Source organism: Macaca nemestrina, chromosome 6, assembly GCF_043159975.1.
Source record: "Macaca nemestrina isolate mMacNem1 chromosome 6, mMacNem.hap1, whole genome shotgun sequence".
NCBI classification, from domain to species: Eukaryota; Metazoa; Chordata; class Mammalia; order Primates; family Cercopithecidae; genus Macaca; species Macaca nemestrina.
In genome coordinates, this window is record NC_092130.1 from 156,997,377 (window position 1) to 157,019,724 (window position 22,348).

General features: G+C 33.1%; 1 long non-coding RNA gene across 7 annotated transcripts in view; it reads right to left on the bottom strand.

Annotated features, from left to right (window-relative positions):
* LOC105472978 (uncharacterized) overlaps positions 1-22,348 on the bottom strand; it is a 51,298-nt gene that overhangs the window by 5,745 nt on the left and 23,205 nt on the right. For 4 of the 7 annotated variants that reach the window (XR_011624331.1, XR_011624335.1, XR_011624333.1 and 1 more), the window contains 3 exons: positions 22,072-22,187; positions 20,114-20,272; positions 16,176-16,561 (listed from right to left, as the gene is read on the bottom strand). This is a non-coding gene — a long non-coding RNA (uncharacterized lncRNA). Of the gene's footprint in view, positions 1-7,936; positions 8,082-16,175; positions 16,562-20,113; positions 20,273-22,071; positions 22,188-22,348 lie in introns of those variants that run through there. The other 3 variants (XR_011624334.1, XR_011624330.1, XR_011624332.1) reach the window with 2 other exon arrangements.

A 22,348-nucleotide genomic window follows, 5' to 3' on the forward strand; every position in this document is an offset into this window, starting at 1 on the left:
ATTTGATTTCTGTTTCTGAGTTAAGTCACTTAAGATAATGGCTTTAAGTTATATCCATATTGCTGCAAATGTCATGGTTTTATTCTTTTTATGACTGCATAGTATTCCATGATGTATATATGCCACATTTCTTTAACCAGTCAATCATAGATGGACACATAGATTGGTTCCATGATTTTGCTATTCTATATATTGCTGTGATGAACATACAAGTGCAAATGTTTGTTTACATAATTATTTATTTTCTTTTGTGTATATACCCAGTGGTAAGACTTCTGGGTTGAATGGTAGCTCTGTTTTCACTTCTCTGGCATATCCCTATACTGTTTTCCATAGAGGCAGAGCTAATTTACATTCCCACCAAGAATGTAGAAGCATTCCCTTTTTTCTGCATCCACATCAACATCTGTTGTTTTTGGACTTTTTAATAATAGGCATTCTGACTGATACAAGATTCTGTATCAGTATGATTTTAATTTGCATTTCTCTAAAGATTAGTGATGTTGGCCGGGCGCGGTGGCTCAAGCCTGTAATCCCAGCACTTTGGGAGGCCGAGACGGGCGGATCACTAGGTCAGGAGATCGAGACCATCCTGGCTAACACGGTGAAACCCCGTCTCTACTAAAAAATACAAAAAACTAGCCCGGCGAGGTGGCGGGCGCCTGTAGTCCCAGCTACTCAGGAGGCTGAGACAGGAGAATGGCCCGAACCCGGGAGGCGGAGCTTGCAGTGAGCTGAGATCCGGCCACTGCACTCCAGCCTGGGCGACAGAGCCAGACTCCGTCTCAAAAAAAAAAAAAAAAAAAAAGATTAGTGACGTTAAGCATTTCTCCACATGTTTTTGGCCTCTTGTATTTTAGTAATTTTATACATATCTTTTTAACCTCTTCTCTCCAAGTATTTCTGTAATTTTTAAAATTATCTAATATAAAATAGAAAATAAAGTTAAAACTCTTTTGTGTAGGTGTTAATAACAGTGGACAGTTTTAACTTCACAGGCATTATTTACTCATGTACTTTTGCTTGTTGCTACAAACACACATATGAAAGTCAACATTCATATTTATATATAAAAATATCAGATTTAATTTATTTACATTTATATGTTATTGTATTTGCATTTTGTTTTTCATTCTCATATGAGACAAGGCAAGTCCCTTCCACCTATGAGTCTATAACATCAAAAACAAGTTAGTTACTTCCAAGATACAATGAAGATATAGGCATTGGGTAAATACTCCCAATCCAAAAGGGAGAAATTTGCCAAAAGAAAGAGGCTGCAGGAACCGTGCAAGTCTGAAACCAAGCAGGGCAATCATTAAACACTGAAGCTCCAAAACAATCTTTGACCCTGTGTCCCACATCCAGGGCACTCTGGTTTGAGGGGTGAGCTCCAAAAGCCTTAGGCAGCTCCACCCTTTGGCTTTGGAGGGGCCAGACCCCTTGGCTGCTCCCATGGGCCTGCATTGAGTGCCTATGGCTTTTCCTGTCACAGGGTGCAAGTTGTCGGTGGCTCTGCCATTCCATGATCTGGAAGATGTTGGCCCCCTTTTCATAGCTCCCATAGGCAGTGCCCCAGTGAAGACTCTGTATGGGGGCTGCAACCCCACATTTCATCTCAACACACTACATATATATATATATATATACACACACACACACACACACACAAAACACATCCACACACACACACTTCTGATTTTATCATAATTTCTATTTGTCTTCTTTTTATAAAATCTATTTTTGTCTCTGTGTTGTATTCTGTAGTCTTCTCAAATATATTTTCAACCGCAATTCCAATCATATATACTTAATTACCTCTTTGACTACCCACTGAATTTTATTTTTAACTATTTTGTTATTTTTATTTTATTGGTTTACTCTTTCATATCAAAGTAATTAATTCTGTTTACCTATTTTAAATTACATTTATAAAATGAATGTAAAATTTTAAATCTTATGTTTTGTACTGTCTTGAAGTATATTGGAAGTATTTTCTTTTGTCTGTATTTTTTCTGAATTAATACTTTACAGTAAATTACTTTATGTTTTTATTTTTATAACATTTTCATACACAAATAACCCTACATTTAAAGAGATTTCAGGGAATATTTAGAAATATATTATTTTTCTCTTCCTTACATTTTATAAGTATTTTAAAAAAGTGTTTTTCTCTTATTTTGTATTTATCTGTTTTTTTTTTTTTTTTTTTTTTTTTTTTTTTTGCTATGTGTCATTGTGGTTTTACCAGTCTAGAATTGGTTTGTAAAGTAGCTACTTAGTTTGGAAATTCTTTATAGATAATTTATAGTAGGACTATTTGCTAATAAGTAATATGTTTTGCTAATAAGTGATATATAGTATATATACTTGTTCATTTCTAACCAGTATGAGTGTGTTTGTATATATTTATATATAGATAGATCTCCTTCTGTTGCATGCAATCATAAACTTATTTTGGTTTTTAAGAATCTATGTTATTTGATTTATTTATTCACTTATTAATCTTTAGTTTCTTTGGCAACTAATTTAACATTTCCAGAACCTTTTCTTTATGCTGTGGTCTTAATTGCAAATGCTGACCTTGTTTATGACAATGCTTCTGACTTTATACTCCCCTTAAGTTTCAGGCATTGGTCACAAATATAGAATCTAAACTCCCCACTTACACCACGTTGATTCATGGTCTCACGTTGATTCATGGTTTTACTAATAGTCCTCTTTACTTAACTAGTTCTGCAAAGTATTTATGATTTTATAAGAACATCTCCTTTTTATTAGGTTCTGCACTTCCAGAACTGGCAACCACTGCTATACTTATTTTTTAGCTGTGTAAATAGTGCTTTTAAATCTAAAACAATTTTGAATTAAAATTTGCAATATTTTGAGTAGACAGTTGTCATATATGTTACTTCTTTTAAACCTATTTATTTTTTATATCCAGTAAATGAATTAAAAATTTTCTTTTTTGTTAAAAGTTTTCCAACACTTTTTACACAGGCTGGTTGACGGGTTTATCAATCTTCACTTTTAATCAAGTCTATATTGGGAATTTAAGTATTATGTTTAAATGACAAATAAAATCAATGATTACTCAATTACCACTTAGAATACAAAGAGTTTAGTCAAACCTTCAAAAATGTATCATATGTAAATGCTGCATTCTGTGTGTATATATATAATCTTTGTTTAAAAAATTTAGGTAGATATAGGACTACTGAAGATAATATCCATAGAAAATTGACACATATTTTTACATTTTCAGTTCTTCAGAACTATTTTTCAAATTATAGAAAACTCAGGGGAAAAATGTTTATTTTAGAAACACTGAAGATATTAACAGTGGTTGAATTATTAAAATGCAAATTTAAGATAATGCTATCTTTATTGATATACTTCCTATCAATCTAGGAAAATAACTTGTACAAATTATCATGTGAAACTTGCAATTCTCAAAGGACTACCTTAGCAGCTGAGCTTTTGGAGAATATACTTTTTTTTTTATTTTTGCATAAATGACACTGGAGTCATTTTATTCTTTTCAACAGTATTACTCCATTTCTACTCGTAGCACAACACATTAGCTTGTCAAGAAAAATCATCACCTAGCAGATCCAAATATGTTTATAACATTTTTATGGGCTTCTTCTAATGGATGCATGTCATCAAAAAAATCATTTGGATTTAATTTTTATGCCACACAATGATGTTGCATAGTCTATATGAGATTTTCCATTTATAAGGGTTACAAAAATTTACATATAAAGTGGGATAGTCCAAAAAGTGCCACATCATTAAGTTAAAGCATTGCACACCATACCCATTAGTTTAAGATTCTCTTGCATTTCTTTAGTTAAGCAATTTCTGTATGCTATCATACTTGCACGGAAAAGCACAGAAAAACAAAGAGCCATAAAACTTATTATTTGAGAAACACTGTTTGGTTAAAGGTATTGTTTGGTTTTCGCTAATGTATCTAGCACTCTTATTGGATAGCCCTAAATGTTTCTCTGCTCTAAATAGTTTTACACCATGTTAGTAATGAGGCTATCACCTTGTTGGAACATATGCCAGTCTGAAAAAGATATGTCCTTCTTAAAATAGTCATTACCTTGAATCTTTACTATTGAATTTTGTGATCTTTTACTTCATCAGGGTATAAAGTTGTTCTTCGTATGAGAATTGACTTGGAAAGTACATGGATTCAGCACTTTCATTGTTCTAGTACACTAATAACCCTGGATAATAGGGAATCCACTTGTCCTCTCTCTTTACTCCCCAAATAGTCTCATCTTGAATTGAACAGTTAGAATAATTTTATTTGAACATGTTTTTCCTGTCACTAACTCTTTAAGAGACCATATGGAGTCTAAAAGAAATATCTATGATATTTATATTAAATAATGTTAAAAACAAGATTGTCAACTTGGTCTCAGAAGAGTGCAATTCTCTGTTCCTGAGATCAGCCTGATCATCTTGATTCTTCATTATCTCTCTGAGTGGTCAAATTATTGGAGAAAATGTGATTCTCTGTGCATATGTCTCTCAGTTTTCTTCACTAACTTAAACCAAGAAACTATAATAATACCATAATTATTGTGTATTGTCAGCTTCTCAGTGTAAAATTCTTGTGAATAAGTAAGCTAGATATAAGAAGGATGGTGTCAGAACCACTTAAACACTCAGGCGTCCTAAGTAATTTATTAACTCTACTAACAGTATCAGTTTGTAATGCATGTATTAATATGTAATGGGAATCTCAATTAAGAATGCCTTATGTTCCCAAAACATCCATTTATCTTTTCAAATGTTATGTTATGAATATTTATCTTTCTGCTGCAATATCCTTTGCATTTGTCTCTTCCCATATGACTTCAGATGGATACTGTGGCTTCAGACATGGGCTCTCTAGAAAATATTCAATGTTTATCACTGTTGGCGATCGGACTGATCCCTTAACAGAGCATATGGTTCATAGCAAGAACACAATAAATCCTATTTAAATCAATAAAACACAAATGTAATTGTTACTATCGTGGGAAATGATCTTATTGTACATCTTCACTCTGACTATTCACTCAAAATATATGAGAAATTTCTCATAAAATTACTCTTCATTCTTTTTTGTTTAAATCACACATTTATTTTTTTAAATTCATACTGTAAGAGGTTAACCATTTTTTGTTTAAATCATATATTTATTTCTTAAAAAACTTCATAAGAAAGACGTTAACAATTGAAAGAAAACCAGTGAAGGTTTACTCAATGTGTAAATAAATTAAAAATGAATGGGTAAAAGAATGAGTGGGTGGATAGTGAAAGTGTTTGATCCACTTATACTGATGCAACTTTTATTTACATCGAATCAAGTAAAAACATGAGGCCTTCCACATTGCAATGAAAACCAATAAAGGCAACATATTAAGTGATTTGTGCATTTGGAAAAACAGAACAATTTCCTGCTAGGCTTCCAGGAGCCTGTTCCATGAAAATAGTAAAACTAATTATATGAACTCTGTATAATTTTTCCCAGTTTCCTCCTTTGAGCAATATGTATTCAAGTTTAATTACTTTGTCATCCTACTGATATTGAATCACTATATATGACATATTTACTCTGTGTCAATATGCAGAGTTCTGTCATTCTTATTTCAACCTTTCCTCTTTCTATTGTTGTTCCTCTTTACACTTGAGAAAATCTAGGAGCAGAAAGGGTAAGTGACTTCTCCAAAGTGTGTAGCCAGAAAGTTGCTTAACTGGGATTCAATCCAGTCTATCTAGCTCTATTGCTGTCAAACAAACACTACCTTTGCTTCTTTTTCTTTTTACATCTTTTTTTTTTTTTTTTTTTTTTTTTTTTTTTTTTTTTAGATGGAGTCTTGCTCTGTAGCCCAGGCTGGAGTGCAGTGGTGTGATCTCTGCTTGCTACAACTTCTGCCTCCTGGGTTTAAGTGATTCTCCTATCTCAGTCTCCTGTGTCGCTGGGACTACAGGCACCTGTCACTATGCCCAGCTAATCTTGGTATGTTTAGTAGGGACAGGATTTCCCCATGTTGGCCAGGCTGGTCTTGAATGCATGACCTCAGACGATCCACCTGCCTTGGCCTCCCAAAGTGCTGGGATTACAGGCATGAGCCACCGCGCCTGGTCACTTCCTTTGTTGACTCCTTTTTTCAACCATATATTGTGAAATTACAGAGATGTCTGTAAGGCAAATATTTCTCCCTTTATTTTTATTTTAATTATTTTTAAGATAGGGTCTTGCTCTGTCACCTAGGTTGGAGAGCAGTGACATGCTCATAGCTCACTGAAGCCTCAATCTCTGGGCTCAAAGGATGCTCCTGCCTCAGTCTCCCAAGTAGGTAAGATTCCAGGTATGCTCCACCATGCTTGGATACTTGTATTTTTTAGTTTTTGTAGAGATTGGGGTCTTGCTATGTTTCCCAGGGTGGTCTCAAACTCCTGGTATTAAGCAATTCTCCCAACTTAGCCTCCCAAAGTGCTGGGATTACAGGCATGAGTCACCACACCCATCCAAATATTTCTAATAGGTGGTAGAAATGTATATTTTCACCCAAGAGGAATAGTAGAAGTTGAAGGAACATAATCAGAAGCTGTGAGCATGCAAATGGGTGAGGAAATCATTGTAACAGAGAAGAATAGTTGGAGAATACACACAAAAACAAGCAAGAAGGCAAAAGGCAAAATTCTGGGGAAGTTCTAATACGTAAAGGACAGGCAGATACAGTACAAGTTGTAGTGAAGTAAGACAGAAGGGAGTAGAAAAGGAAGAGAACAGAGTTTGTTAATCCACAATGTTTCAAGCAGAAATGATGATATTCAACCATCACTCTGTACTTACTATGAGCCTGGAAATATGACAGGTTCTAAGAATGTGGGGCAGTTGCGGGGGAACTTACAGGTTCTATGCGTCAGAGTGCTTATAGTCTACAAGACATATTCAATTGAATATATCATCTACAGCTGTGGTAAGCAATGTGCGCTGTAGCAGCACAAAGTGGCACTGCTAGCACTGTACATGACACACATACACACATATAAACATACACATATGTATACATCCACAATGCATGTGGATATATGCATATATATGCATATATATATGCAGAATATATATATATATTCTGCAAATAATCAGATACATATTTATAAAAGGAATGATAACTTTTGAATCTGAAAGGATGGAAAAAATTGATGGGTTGAAGGTGTTATGGTAAAGTGTACCCTTATCTTTAGGATACAGTTAATACTTAATCTAGGTAGAAATGTCTTCACCTATGTTTAGATCTATATCTATATATTCGTGCATTTCTCTCTCTCTCTTTCTCTCTCTTTATATATATACTCATATGTGTGTATATATATACACACATATATATACATATATATATATCATTTGGTCTTACTACCCATTTTTTGGACATTTTTGCCTATTACTTTGTCCAATAATTTAAGGTTTCTACATTGGCTCCACTATTTCATATTTTTTTAGTGTCACTCGGGATTTTACTAAAATTTTTTCATTTCTGCTTAAGCTTTCCCAGGTGGCCTTATCGTTGACCTCTATGTATCCAAAAAACTATCTCATGCTCAGGTCTCTCCCAAGTGCTGCAGACACAAATATTATATCCACCATTGACAGTCTCAACTTGGATATCCAATGGCAGCATAAATAAATCCCACCTCATAATTTTCTTCCCACTATTTTATAATAACCTATTTTATAATAACCAAGCACCTGTTATAACCAAGAAAACCTTGATAAAAAGTAAAAAATTAGGGCCAGGCCTGGTGGCTTAAGCTTGTAATCCCAGCACTTTGGGAGGCCGAGGTGAGTGGATCTGAGGTCAGGAGTTCAGGACCAGCCTGGCCACCATGGTAAAACCCTGTCTCTACTAAAAATACAAAAAATTACCCGGGCATGGTGAGGTGCACACCTGTAATCCCAGCTACTCAGAAGGCTGAGGCAGGAGAATCACTTGAAACCGGGAGGTGGATGTTGCTGTGAGCCGATATCATGCCATTGTATTCCAGCTTGGGCAATGAGAGCGAAACTCCGTCTAAAAAAAAAAAAGAAAAAGAAATTAGGAGTACATATATCACCATATTTTAAGTTTATAGAGGAATAAATGCTGGCATAAGGAGAGACAAGAGAACAGTGAAACAACACGGGCATTCCAAAAGGAGATCCACACAAAAATGTTCATTTGATTTGAGACAGAATGGCCATTGTAGCTCACTGGAGAAATGGTGGTTTCTTTCAATATGTGGTCGTAATGATAGTGAATATCCATAGAAGAACTCAAATTTGACCTTACAATCTCACTGTGCACAAAAACTAAGCCCAGATGCAATAAATATATAATATACAGAGTGTAAAGCAATAAAACAGTGTAAAATGAAGATTATCTACATGAATGAGGTAGACGAGGAGTTTTTAAATGTATGACGGAAAGCAAGAACCATATGAGAAAAGATGGATAGAATATACATCACTGAAATTGATCACTTCTATTACACAAAATCACATGTAAAGAAGGAAAATACAAGCAAGAAACTTGGAGAAACTATTTGCAATACATATATGCGAGAAAGATTTCCTGATTAGAATTTTTTAAAATCCCATAAATTAACGTGACAAAGAAGAGATAGCCTAATGTAAATAAAATGAGTAAATGAAGATGTTCCAATGACTAGTAAGAATAAGAAAAGTTATTCCAGAGCACCATTTATTGGGGTAGTACATGGCAAACCACAAGGAGAAAAAACACACACACAGTAATAATAATAATTACAGTTAAGTGTTGGATAGAAAGTGAAGCAGTAAGAACTCTCATACTTTTTTTTTTTTTTTTTTTGGTGGAAAGTAAGTTAGTATGATGGCTTTGGACAACTCTTTGGTACTACCTGTTAATGCCCAACATACACTTGTTCTATGACCCAGCAGTTACATTTATAAGTATATACCTAAAGGAAATAAGTGCCAGTGTCCACACACACACACACACACAAATTAAATTATTTTCATAGCCTCCTTATTCATAATAGTCAAAAATCGTAAGCAATCCAACTTAGTTATTACCATTTCTTCTAATATATTCTGTTAGTTATCAGAAAGTACCTTAATTACATTCCATTCTGCTAAATTAGTAGCTTATACTGATATTTGAGTTACATATTTTAAATAAAATTTCTTCCCATGATTATTTTTACAACGTTTAATATCTTCCTTAATCCTATGATTTAAATGTTTGTTTCCTGTAAAACTCATGTGAAAATTTAATTACCATTTTGACAGTATTGAGAGGTGGGACCCTTAAGAAGTAATTGGGTCATGAGGGCTGCGCCCTCATTAATGAACTAATGTCTTTACAGCTAAAGTGGGTTTGCTATGTCCACAGTAGATTTTCCTCCTCTTGCTCTTTCTCTAACTCTTTTTACCCTTTTGCCATAAGATGTGCCTGCCACATTCTGGCACAGCAGGAAGGTCCTTGCCAGATGCTGGCACCTTGGTCTTAGACTTTGCATTCTCCAGAAGTTGGAGGCAATATATCTCTGTGTGTTATACATTACTCACGTTTTTTGTTATAGCAGCACAAAACTAGGACATACACTTACACAGATACTGAAACATAATTTATAATAGTCTCAAAAACCAAAACCTTAGAAACAATATTACTTACTAGTAATATAGGTTAAATTAAATAATTTCTGTATTTTAAGGCAGCCATAAAATAACGAACTATAAAGTACGCAACATAGATCTATACACATTCTGATGCTAAAAGATAAAGATATACTTTAAATAATGAAGAGCAATATTTTAAAAAAATATTCAAGTATAGTCTTGCATATAAAAAATACATTTGTGCAATTGTGTATATAGGACTGTGTAACTATGATTAACTAATATATGCATATGGAAAGATGCATAAGTTACCTCTGAGTAGTTGGACTGAGAGATTGCTTGAAAGTGGTAAAAGGTGAATCTTCTTCTCATTCTATTTAAACCTTTGTATAATTTTCGTTTATTTAATTTTCTTTGTGTGTGTATGTTTGTGTGTTTGACTGTGTATGTGTTTCTAAGAGCGTTTTACTTTCACGCAAAAATATAACAGAATTAGCTTTTAAAAGATCACCCAAAAAACAACAACCACACACACACACACACACATACACACACACACACTAGACAAAAAGACATTTGATAACATCTGACTTACCAGGATTAGTATAATTTTAGGATTATAATGAATTGGATTAAGCATTAATATTTTGAATAGAATGCTACACTACCCATATGTCACTATTTTATACAGCATTATCAAATTAGGGCTTGGATTTGCCAGAAAATGCCAGATGGCACTGATGTACAAATTTCTCAAATTTACTACTGTACCTAATTTCAAGCTTTGGATAATGTTCATATATGGTATAAAATATCATAAATACCCAAGGGCACATTGTTAAAAGACATGATATTGGACAATATAAAACTGTAGACATCTTGACAATCCATATCACTGGATTTTTAAAATTAATTATATTTATAATTGATACATAGTAATTGTACATATTTATGAAGTACATTATGATGTTTTAATGCATATATACAATGTATAAGGTTCAAATCAAGATAATTATGTCTATTATATCCATCACTTTGAACATTTATAATTTTTGGTTGTTATAACATTCAAAATCTCATCAAAATGCATCACTTATTGAATAGGGCATCTTTCTTCCATTGCTTGTCTTTGTCAGCTTTGTCAAAGATAAGATGGTCATAGACGTGCAGCCTTATTTCTGGGCTCTCTATTCTGTTCCATTGGTCTATGTGCCTGTTTTTGCACCAGTACCATACTGTTTTGGTTACTATGGCCTTGTAGTATAATTCGAAGTCAGGTAACATGATTCCTCTATCTTTGTTCTTTTTGCTTTGAATTGTTTTGAGTATTGGGGATGTATTTTGGTTCCATATGAATTATAAAATAGTTTCTTTCTAGTTCTGTGAAGAATGTAGTTGGTAGTTTGACAGGAATAGCACTGATTCTGTAAATTGCTTCAGACAGTATTGCTATTATAATGATATTGATTCTCCCTATCCATGAGCATACTTTTTCCCATTCCGTAGGTTGTATGCTTACTTTGTTAGCTATTTTTTTTTCTTTCTCTGTGCAGAAGCTCTTAAGTTTAATTAGATCCCACTTGCCAATTTTGGCTTTTGTTGGGATTACTTTTGGTGTTTTTGTCATGAAATATTTGCCCATTCCTATCTTCAGTATGGTATTGCCTAGGTTGTATTCCAGTTTATTTTATTTTATAGTTTTCAGATTTATATTTAAATATTTAATGCATCTTGAGTTGATTTTTGTGTATGGTATAAGAAAAGGGTTAAGCTTCAATCTTCTGCATGTGGCTAGCCAGTTATTCTGGCACTATTGATTAAATATGGAATCTTTTTCCCATTGCTTGTTTTTGACAACTCTCAGGAAAACTTTTGGAGGCGATGTATATAGTCTATTACCCTGGTACTGGAATTAAAAATACTAACACAGGTGTATATATATGTTCAAATTCATAAAAATGTAGACATTAAACATGAGCAATATTTAAATATAAATTCTACTTTAACAAAGCCTAAAGGAATACAAATAGGATTTTATAAATTGACCTTGAGATTTGAGGGAAAATGCAAAGTTCATAAAAGTTTTCTAAAGAAAAGTGATAATTGCTATGAATCTGTTATATTGAAAATGGAATTTGTAAAATTGATTTATTTCAGTTATTTTAATTATGCATGAATTTAACCTAATGACATGGATTTAAGTACAAATTTTAAATCTGATCATGTAAATACAGTAACCAATAATCATGATACTTCAACAAAATATGTTCAGTACCCACTATGCATAAACATCAGGCTATTTCATCGAAGCATCAAAAAGAAAAAAAGCAAAAGTGAAGAAGAGCTTATGGTCAAATGTATGGATAATTTTAACCTTATGTAGTAAGAGTCAAATAAAGCCACCATCAGATTATCTTGGAATTACAAAAGTGATACATTTTACCACTATTGTGGAAGTGTTTGAAGGCTTCTCAGAGCAAATAAAGTCTGAGTTCATTCTGAACAGAACCATCATAGAACAATTATAGATTTTTTTATATGTATATATAGATATAAGCACACATATATATACACACACAGTTGAATATATATAAATGTATCTCTCTACACACATATGGTTGAATATATATAAATGTATCTTTCTATATGCACACATTTGATATAGTTTTGTGATATATATACATAAATATGTTACATACACACATATATACACATATACACATCTGTATATATGTGTGTGTACATATGTACATGAATATACACATCTGTATATATGTGTGTACATATGTACATGAATATATATATTCAAGTGTATATATAAAAATCCAAATATATACATGTATATATAAATATGTAAATATATCTATAAATATATAGATATATATGTAAATCCAACCAGATATATATATAGAGAGAGACAAATATATAAATCTAACAATGTCTCTCTATATATCTATATCTGGTTGGATTTATAGATATATACATATATAGATGTACATTGATATATATATCTATATGTAAAAATATCTATAAATATAGATATATATTTAATTTATACTTGTAGCTAAATGATGAGGAGAGAGATATGCAAAACACTTTTGTGGAAATACAGAATTACTTACATATAAAAGAGTTTAATTGCAGCTCAGAATCAATAATCATTAATCTAAACAAACTAAAGAAAATTTGGCAATTTTTGTGATTGCATATTAAGATTTTAATTGTTTTATATTTATATAAAATATAAAAATAGATATTATTTAAATATAGATTACATGTGTTACTATTAATATAGCTATTAGGCTGGTGCAAAAGTGATTGTGACTTTTGCCATTACATTTAATTAACTTGTGCTGTCTATAATCGAGACTAAGATTTTTTATTATTCCATATGGCATATGATGGGGCTTAAACTCTGTGATAGAGTTTATTGTAAAGGGAGAAGATGTTTCACAATTTGCCTTGTAGACAATAATGGTAATGTGGTCTTTTTTAAAGAAAGATAAATGGGATCAAGGATGCAATTACAGACACTATACAAATTACTGCTTTTATGATTGATTGGATATGATTCAACCAAATTAACCATGAAGAAAGACAACAGGCTTTTGAAGGGAGAAGATAAGTTCATATTTGGTTATCCCGAGTTGATGAATTTTTATGAGATACTGATGGAGATATCAAGAGAAATGAATTGAAATTAAGCTCAGTGACATAGTAATAGAGTAGTTATGGAGTCTGTGAACTATTAGCATACACACAGGTGTAGCCAGATTCATTACAGTGGATACAACTGCAGGAGGGAATCATGCATGATGACGAGAGATATGCTAAACACTTTTGTGAAAATACAGAATTACTTACATATGGAAAAAGTTTAATGGCAACTCAGAATTAATAACAATCTAAACAAACTAAAGAAAATTTGGCTATTGTTCGGATTCCATATTAAGATTTTAATTGTTTTATAAGTTATCCAGTATCATTTAAAAATCAAATTATTTTGCTGCAACTTTTTTTGTGTCTTCTTTCAGTAATTAGTTTTTATATATGTATATGTCTAAAATGATTATTACATTATTATTTTTGTTCTAATCAGCAAACAAGCCAAACCAAAAAAATTAAAACAAATTAAAAATTTTAACAATTAAACTATGAGAGGAGTTAAAAATATTTTAATGTAAAACTTATTTAAACTTATTTTTTAAAAAGTAAAATTGCGGTTAATTGTTAGAAGCAACCCTACTTACCTTTGCGGATCATGGATTTGACATTTAAGTGTTTAATTATATATAATTTTAACCTTTAATATAAAATTGATAAGTGTAATAAATTATTACATGAGTAGATTTTTCTTTTAACATTGCTGGGGAAGATTGAAAGGGAATGAAAGAAGGAGGGGAGCAATTGAGACAGGGTGGAGGCAGGAGGAAAGAAAGTAAATAAAGGAAAAGAGGAAGATGAAAAGGAGGGAGGGAGGGGAAATACAAAGGGAAAAAGAAAAAAGAAATAAAGTAATGGGAAAAATAAGAGGAAGTTGAAAAAGGGAAATAAAAACCTTATTTGGATCAATATAATACATTATTAAACATCAGGAAATTTGTGAAAAATCTGTTATCAGGTATATGTGGAAAGATATGGCAAAATTTGGTATTGAAAATTTTTTATTAGATTGAAAACATAATGCCATTTGTTTCTTTCATTTTTGATTTATTTTTTATTTATTTTATCACATATTAAAAATCTACTCAACTTTTGTTTACTTCTCCTTAATCAGACAGTCTTTATTTCCTTCAAGTTAACCTGCATTAGGTGTACATTCAATATCCTGGAAAATATAGATTTTCTATACACAGACACACAAACTCAAAAGAGTACTTCCAACAGTTTATGGAAAGATGGAATTAAAATATAAAAATGAAAACATAAACCCTAATATTTAATGTCAGCTCTATGAAGATCAAGACATTTTTATAACTGATGATACCAACCATTCAGTCTATCCCTAAATAACTGAAGATCCTGGGAATTTAACAATGTCAGTGCAGGATTTTTACATTATTAGTTGAAGAAAAATGGGTGGTTTTAAAATATGTTTTAAATCAGGAAACAAAAATGGGAGCCAAGTCCGAACTGTAAGGCATATTTTCCCATTGAAATCCTCACAAAATTGCCTTTGATGAAAATAATGGGCAGAGACATTGTCCTGTTGGAGATGGACTCTGATAAAACTTTCCTGGAGGATTTTCCGCTATAGCTTTGATTAACTTTCTCAATACACTCTCATAATAAGCAAATGTCATTGTCCTTTGACTCTCCAGAAAGTCAACAAGCAAAATGCCCTGACGATCTCAAAAAACTTTCTGTGAACTTTGCTTTTGATTGGTCCACTTGTGCTTTGGCTGGACCACTTCCACCTGTTGGTAGCCATTGTTTTAAATGTGCTTTGTCTTCAGGATTGTGCTGGTAAAGCCATGTTTGATTTCCTCTTACAATTATTTGAAGAAATGCTTCAGAATCTTGATTCCACTATTAACATTTCCATTGAAATTTCTGCTCTTGTCTACAGCAGATCTGGGCACAATGGCTTTGGCATCCATCGGGTGGAAGATTGCTCAGCTTTTTCAGTCAGAATTTTGTAAGCTAAACCCATGGAAATGTCTTGACTATTGTTTTTGCTGTTAATCATCAGTTCTTGTCAATTAGAGCCCGGACAAGGCTAATTTTTTTCTATCACAAAATAATGTGGATAACATGCCACTGCACACTTTATCTTCAACATTGATATGGTTTGGTTGTTTCCCCACCAAAATCTCATCTTGTCTTGCAACTCCCACAATTCCCAGGTGTCGTGGGAGGAACCTGGTGAGAGGTGATTGAATTACAGAGACAATGAATGAGTCTCAGGATAATTGCTCAGAACGAGAATATTAATTCAGTTTTCTACATTACCAATCCCTTTTGTTCTTTCTGAGCTCCAGGTGGAGATAGCTGATTGGTTCACAGGAACAAGCAGGGTTAGTCTAAAAATGTTGTCAAAAACTTAGAAACAACTAGTGAGTTTAGAATTTAATGACAAATGTATGATAAATTTTGAGACATAATTTCTCTCTCTCCAGACCTCATTTTTGTTAAGAAACAAACAATTATAGGACTGAGTGGTTTGCAAAATAGACCTTAATCTTATCCTTGGTCTGATTATTTGCATAAAGTGCAGCAAGAATAACTATTTTCACATAGACCTTTTGGATGGCTTTGATGATGACAATCTGTTCCACATGGAATCTCAGATAAGACGTTTCAAAGCTAAGCCCAGCCCAGCTGTTGTGTTCTCAAATACCTGCAAACTGGGTGATCCTCTCTGCTTAAGGTCCCAAGATAAACTAGGAGTTTCTGGACTCTGTTAGAAAGTGACATTATTATTATTATTATTATTATTATATATTTTTGAGATGGAGTCTCATTCTGTTGCCAGGCTGGAGTGCGGTGGTGCAATCCTGGCTCACTGCAACCTCCACCTCCCAGGTTCAAGTGATTCCTCTTTCTTAGCCTCTTGAGTAGCTGGGACTACAGGCATGCACCATCGTGCCCAGCTAATTTTTCTATTTTTAGTAGAGACGGAGAGTCACCATGTTGGCGAGGATGGTCTCAATCTCTTGACCTCGTGATCTGCCCGCCTTGGCCTCCCAAAGTTCTGAGATTACAGACGTGAGCCACTACACCCAGGTGAAAGTGACATTCTTTACTGACCACGGGTCAGGAACCCTGTACAGGGACTGAATAAACAAGAATGTGAGGCCAGTTTCCCCACTGGACTTTCATTGGCTCTGCAAGTCAAGCTTGACTCCTTAAATGGAAGCATGCCATTCCAGCTAAAGCTTTGGTGAAACAACCAGTTTTTCCAATTGGATCCTGTTGCAAAAGAAAGAATGGATTTTTATTCCACTTATGCAAACAACTATATTGCCATAAGTTAGGAATACTCATATATAGTTTCCAAATTCTAGAGGAACCAGGCTGAGAGAAACAAACATGCTCCAAATTTTATTTATAGGAGTATAACTTACTCAATTATTAAAGGCTGTAAATAGTTCAAAATAACTTTCCTTGACTCTGAAAAATAAAACAACGATCAGCAATATTTCAAGCAAAGGTTAAATAGATTGCTTCAGTTTCTGAACTTCGTCAATTTAGTAAACTCTTGTTTTGCTTGATATTCATGGACATTTCAGCTATTTATGAGTCCTGTACATTTTCCTTTATTCCAATGTCACAATCTCCAAAGTTATCAGAAGCCTGTATTTGAGAGCACCTGTTAAAGTTCTATAGTTTATTATGAACCATCTTTTGAAAAGGATTAAAACAAGACAACAATCTGGAGCAAAATGTCCAGGATAGTTACAGCTTGAAACACTATTGACAAAGAACTTTGGTTATCTCTGTGGCTTATAATAATATAACAACCTTAATTATGATTGATAGCATATACTGAGTCATTAAAATTTTAGAAATCACACACAATTTCGGAACATTTATTAATTAACATTATTCATCAAAATATAACCTAAAGAAGACTGAACATGATTTTGGCAATCCCATGTACCTAAATATGTCAAATAATCCTGTTTACCTCTCTTTTCTGGATGCCTCAGGGGCCCTCTGAAGCATCTGAAAAGCCAGATGTCAGAAAAGTCAATTTTGAAACTGAAGTTTGATTCTGGGAAGCCTGTTAAATATGTTTAAAAGGCTGATATTAAGAAATTGAATTCCAGGTTGCCATAAATGATTTATTGTGCCAAAATGATGACTCAGAACATTTAAGGAAGCAAAAACCTTTTGTAACCATTTATAAATTTTGCTAAAGAGCAGATTAGTGCCTTAAGAAAACCCTGTTATGCTTTGTTTCAATATTCAATTTACAAAGAAATCATATAATATCTTTTTGAATTTAGTCAGTATGTTCCCACGGAGAACCTCACATGCAAGATTAATTTCCATAATCTGTCCACCACTTGTTTGAACTTTCAGCTTTATCTTACTGAATTCAAAACAATTTTTTAACCCTAGGCAAAAATTTAAATTTTCATGCCTTCTTATAACCTTTTACCAAAAAAAAAAAAAAAAGAAAAGAAAGAAATGACATTTTACTGTTCTTATACACCTTGCATGTAACTCTATTTTCAGCAGTTTCAATTGCATGTTATAGTGGTAACTCCTAGTAATTTTAACTTTAATGTAAAACCTGATAAGTTATTTAAATCATGTGATAAGTGCGTAATTAAGGGGATAGTTAGTTCCATATGCCCCCAGGCCTTACCAATTGTGAAGCAGGCAAGTCAAATAGTTTTCAAAACCCAAAAAGCACAAATACACCATGGAATACTATGCAGCCATAAAAAAGGATGAGTTCATGTCCTTTGTAGGGATATGGATGATGAAGTTGGAAAGCATCATTCTGAGCAAACTATCGCAAGGACAGAAAACAAAACACTGCACATTCTCACTCACAGGTGGGAACTGAACAATGAGAACACTTGGACACAGGGTCGGGAACACCACACACTGGGGCCTGTCATAGATTGGGGTGGGGAGGGATAGCATTAGGAGATATACCTAATGTAAATGACTAGTTAATGGGTGTAGCACACCAACATGGCACATGTACACATATGTAACAAACCTACACGTTGTGCACATGTACCCTAGAACTTAAAGAATAATAAAAGAAAAAGTGACATAGGCTATTAAATAACCAGTTTTTTTTTCCTAGATTGAAAAGACACTTCTTAACAATAAGAATTTTAATCCAAAAGTGAGATTAGACCTACCAGAGTACACAGTAATTACAGATGGAAAAATGTATTTGTAAACGAAGTCACCTGCTGGTCATCAACTTAAGTACATGATCAAACATGGCAATACAAAGAGAAGCACAATCTGATGTTTTGGAATGTGATGCAGAAACAAATGCATGTCATCTGCATTATTGCCAAAAAATGTTTAAGCTGAACTGAATTGTGAGGAAACCAATTAGATGAATGCCAAATGTTGGAAACTGTATAGGGGCTATTTTCAAACTCATGTTTTATCCTCAAACTAGATCCTGTTCAGACATGTTATAACAAATAAATGTATTTTGGCCCCAAAAATGTTTTGAAATCTATTCATAGTTTTTGTTTGTTTGTTGTTTGTTTTTGAGATGGAGTCTTGCTGTGTCACCAAGCTGGAGGGCAGTGGCGCAATCTGGGCTCACTGCAACTTCCGCCTCCTGGCTTCAAGCAATTCTCTTCCCTCAGCCTCCTGAGTAGCTGTGACTACAGGCATGTGCCACCACACCCATCTAACTTTTTTGTATTTTTAGTAGAAACGGGGTTTCACCATGTTAGTCAGGAAGGTCTCCATATCCTGACCTTGTGATCTGCCTACCTTGGCCTCCCAAAGTGCTGGGATTACAGGCGTGAGCCACCGTGCCCAGCCACATTGTTATTTCCAAATACACATTTTCCATGAAATTTTGAAGACCCCTTAGTGTGTGTGTGAGTGTGTGTGTAAATGTGTGTATGTGTGTGTATGTATGTGAGTGTGTGAAATTTATAATGCACTAAGTTATACATTTCTGAGCCATATGTATACATATTGTGTATGTATAAATAAGCATATTATCTAACTTTTGTAATGTTTATTAACTTTTTATCATATTTCTACTTATTTGTCATAGATAAATAATATTAAGGTTGTTTGCTGGTACAATTATATTTCTGTGAGTTTTCTTATACTTTTGTAATAATCACATTATATATTTTGGTGTTAGGTTATCTGATGCATACATAATCTGAATATATATGCTCCTGTAATTTTATTTTGCTCATTTCAATTTACTTAAAACCCCCTTTTATAATATTTAATAGTTATAGTCTTAAATTTTATTTTATATTATATTAAATGTGTAGTAAGTTTCTTTATTTTATTTTTTTGAGACAGGGTCTCATTCTATCACTCAGGTTAGAGTTCAGTGGTGTGATCACTGCACAACAGCCTCAGCCTCCTGAGCTCCGGTGATCCTCCTGCCTCAGCCTCCAAAGTAACCGGGACTATAGTTATGTATCAACATACCCAGCAAATTTTTTCATATATTTTGTAGAGATGGGCTTTTGTCAGGTTGCCCACGCCTAGAACTCCTAGGCCCAAGTGATCCTCCCACTTCAGCCTCTCAGACTGCTGTGATTATAGGTGTGAGCTACCACGCATAGGCTTGAGATCCTTATTTTGCTTATTTTTCTGATTCCTGCTTGCTTCTCCTTCCTTGTAGTACAGATTTGGATTCAGAGTCATTTTATAACTTTGATACTTCTTAAAAGACACATGAGTACAATTTTTTAAAATTGCATTTCCTCATATATAAAGCACCTTCACGATTAGACATACTCTTATTTCATCTACTCTTAAGAAAGCAAAAGCACTTACAGTGGAATTATAAGAATTCTTTTTACCATATTTTTCTCATATAACATTGCCTTCTGTACTATCAAAGTTGTCTGTGATCCATCATTTCTTAACAGAGTGCTCTAGTACTGCCCCAAACATTTCATCTCAATCTTGACTCCCTTTATCCAAGTGTTCACGCTAGTGGTAATACAGTGAAATGAAAATTAAACAGAAATTTATTTAAAATGAATAAGAATTATTGATGCACATATTGCAATGAAAGTGAAAAAAATAAGAATAGTTATATGCTATTTCACATCTGCTCAGGCAAATACAAGAATGACTATAGTCTGGTCAGCAGAAATCTTTTAATTTTTCTGAATTTGAAAACTAATGCAATGTGAAAAAAATGATAACTTAAAATTGATGAAATACAGAACATGAAACATGTCACTAAGTAGGTAAAGTCTATGCACATTAACCATAGGTGTAAGAGTTAGTGCTTTTAAATCATCTTTGACCAATCAGGATATATTCTGACTGTCTTTATTTGACATGTTGAATCACCTTTAAGCACATTGCTTCCAAATCATAAACAAGGCAATCTGAAAGGCATTATTTGGTATTCTGATCCCTAAAATAAATCAATAAATGAAACCAAATTAAATAAAAATTAATATTCCAGCAGATGTCATGGTATTATTTCTATACACCTCCAAAAGACTGATAACCTCATTTTTCTAGCTTCTTGGAATGTTGATGGATAAAATTTCAACCTAAATTCCTCTCAAGTCCCTCTCTGGGATTTGCTCTCAGCTGAACAGAGCTGCCTTGTCCAAGGGGATACCCCCCCACCAGGCCAGCCTACATGCCATAACTGGTGGAACACTCATTTGCTTTATACAAATTATAAAGCATTACTTATTTTCTCCCATAAACATCGAACTAATTTTAAAACTGACAATAACAAAGAACAAAATAATTCTTGACACGGTAGAGGTAGAATTCATATGAGATATGCAAGCCAAACATGGGTTCAATTATACTCCTGAAGAGGTTACAAACATACCCATTTTAGAAATAGTGTATACAGAAAACAGACGTTTTGATAATTATCAAACATTTCCTGTTTATAATACACAAAAGTACTAGCTGTTACAGAATCAAAAATTTAATACTAAAAGACAAAATATGATGTTGCACTTGAAAAAAAGTAAATACAGATACATTTTTCTGCATGTTTCATGCTGCCCACTCTAATGGATCACAAAGAATGGAAGTCTAGAACTTTTTGGCCAAATTATTTAACACTTTTGCCCCCACATGAAAGAATTGTGAGATTCTGAAAAGCTTAATTACAACATTTTTTTTTATTGAAAATCTGAGTTGATATATAATTTAATATCAATTAATTATATTTAATAGAGAGTGTTCTGTTTCTAAGGAAAATGTAAAGAATGGTACTTCAGTAACATGTTATAATTCACATAGTTTAGTCTCTCACTCCCTAATTGGTTGCCAATAGCATTACTTTTCCAGAAAGGATTGATAAGTACGTGTCTATTTCCAAAGTAAAATTAAAATCGTATCTATAATTTTTTAAAAGGACACATAGTGTACCACATCACTTTAAATAATTTTAGCCTATTTACCCTCTGTTCTTCATGACATGAAACTACTGTTTGTTGATTTTCTTTTTCACTTAGCTCATTTATTTAACAGAATTTAACAGTTTATATATATATATATATATATATATATATATATATATATATATTTCACAACACGGGTTTGCATATCAGCTTTTAAAAAATTAATATGAAAATACATGTAAACTATATTATTAATGAGGTAAGTGATCAACCTCGGGGCTAACAATGAATTCTTAAGGAATACTTCAGATTTTCCTGTACTTTTAATGAAGCATAATAAAATTGCATAAATTAATTATTATTGCATAAACAACCCCATACTCTGTAACTTGTAACAATACTCACTTATTACTACAAAAGCATCGGCTTAATCCCTGGAGATTTCCTGTCTAGGTCAAATCAATTCTGGTAGCTCTGCTGTCCAAACGTTTTCTCCCTCCTCTTAGGTCTATGATCTTTTCCTGGTGATATCAAAGTGGAAGCAAATTAATGAAAACATATGAGGCTTTTTCAGGGCTCGACTTGGAATTGGCTCACATTAAACTCAACAGCTCTTATATACCCTTGTCTTTGGCAAGTCATGTGGCCAGGTTCAAAGTCAATGAATACCCACAATGAGGTC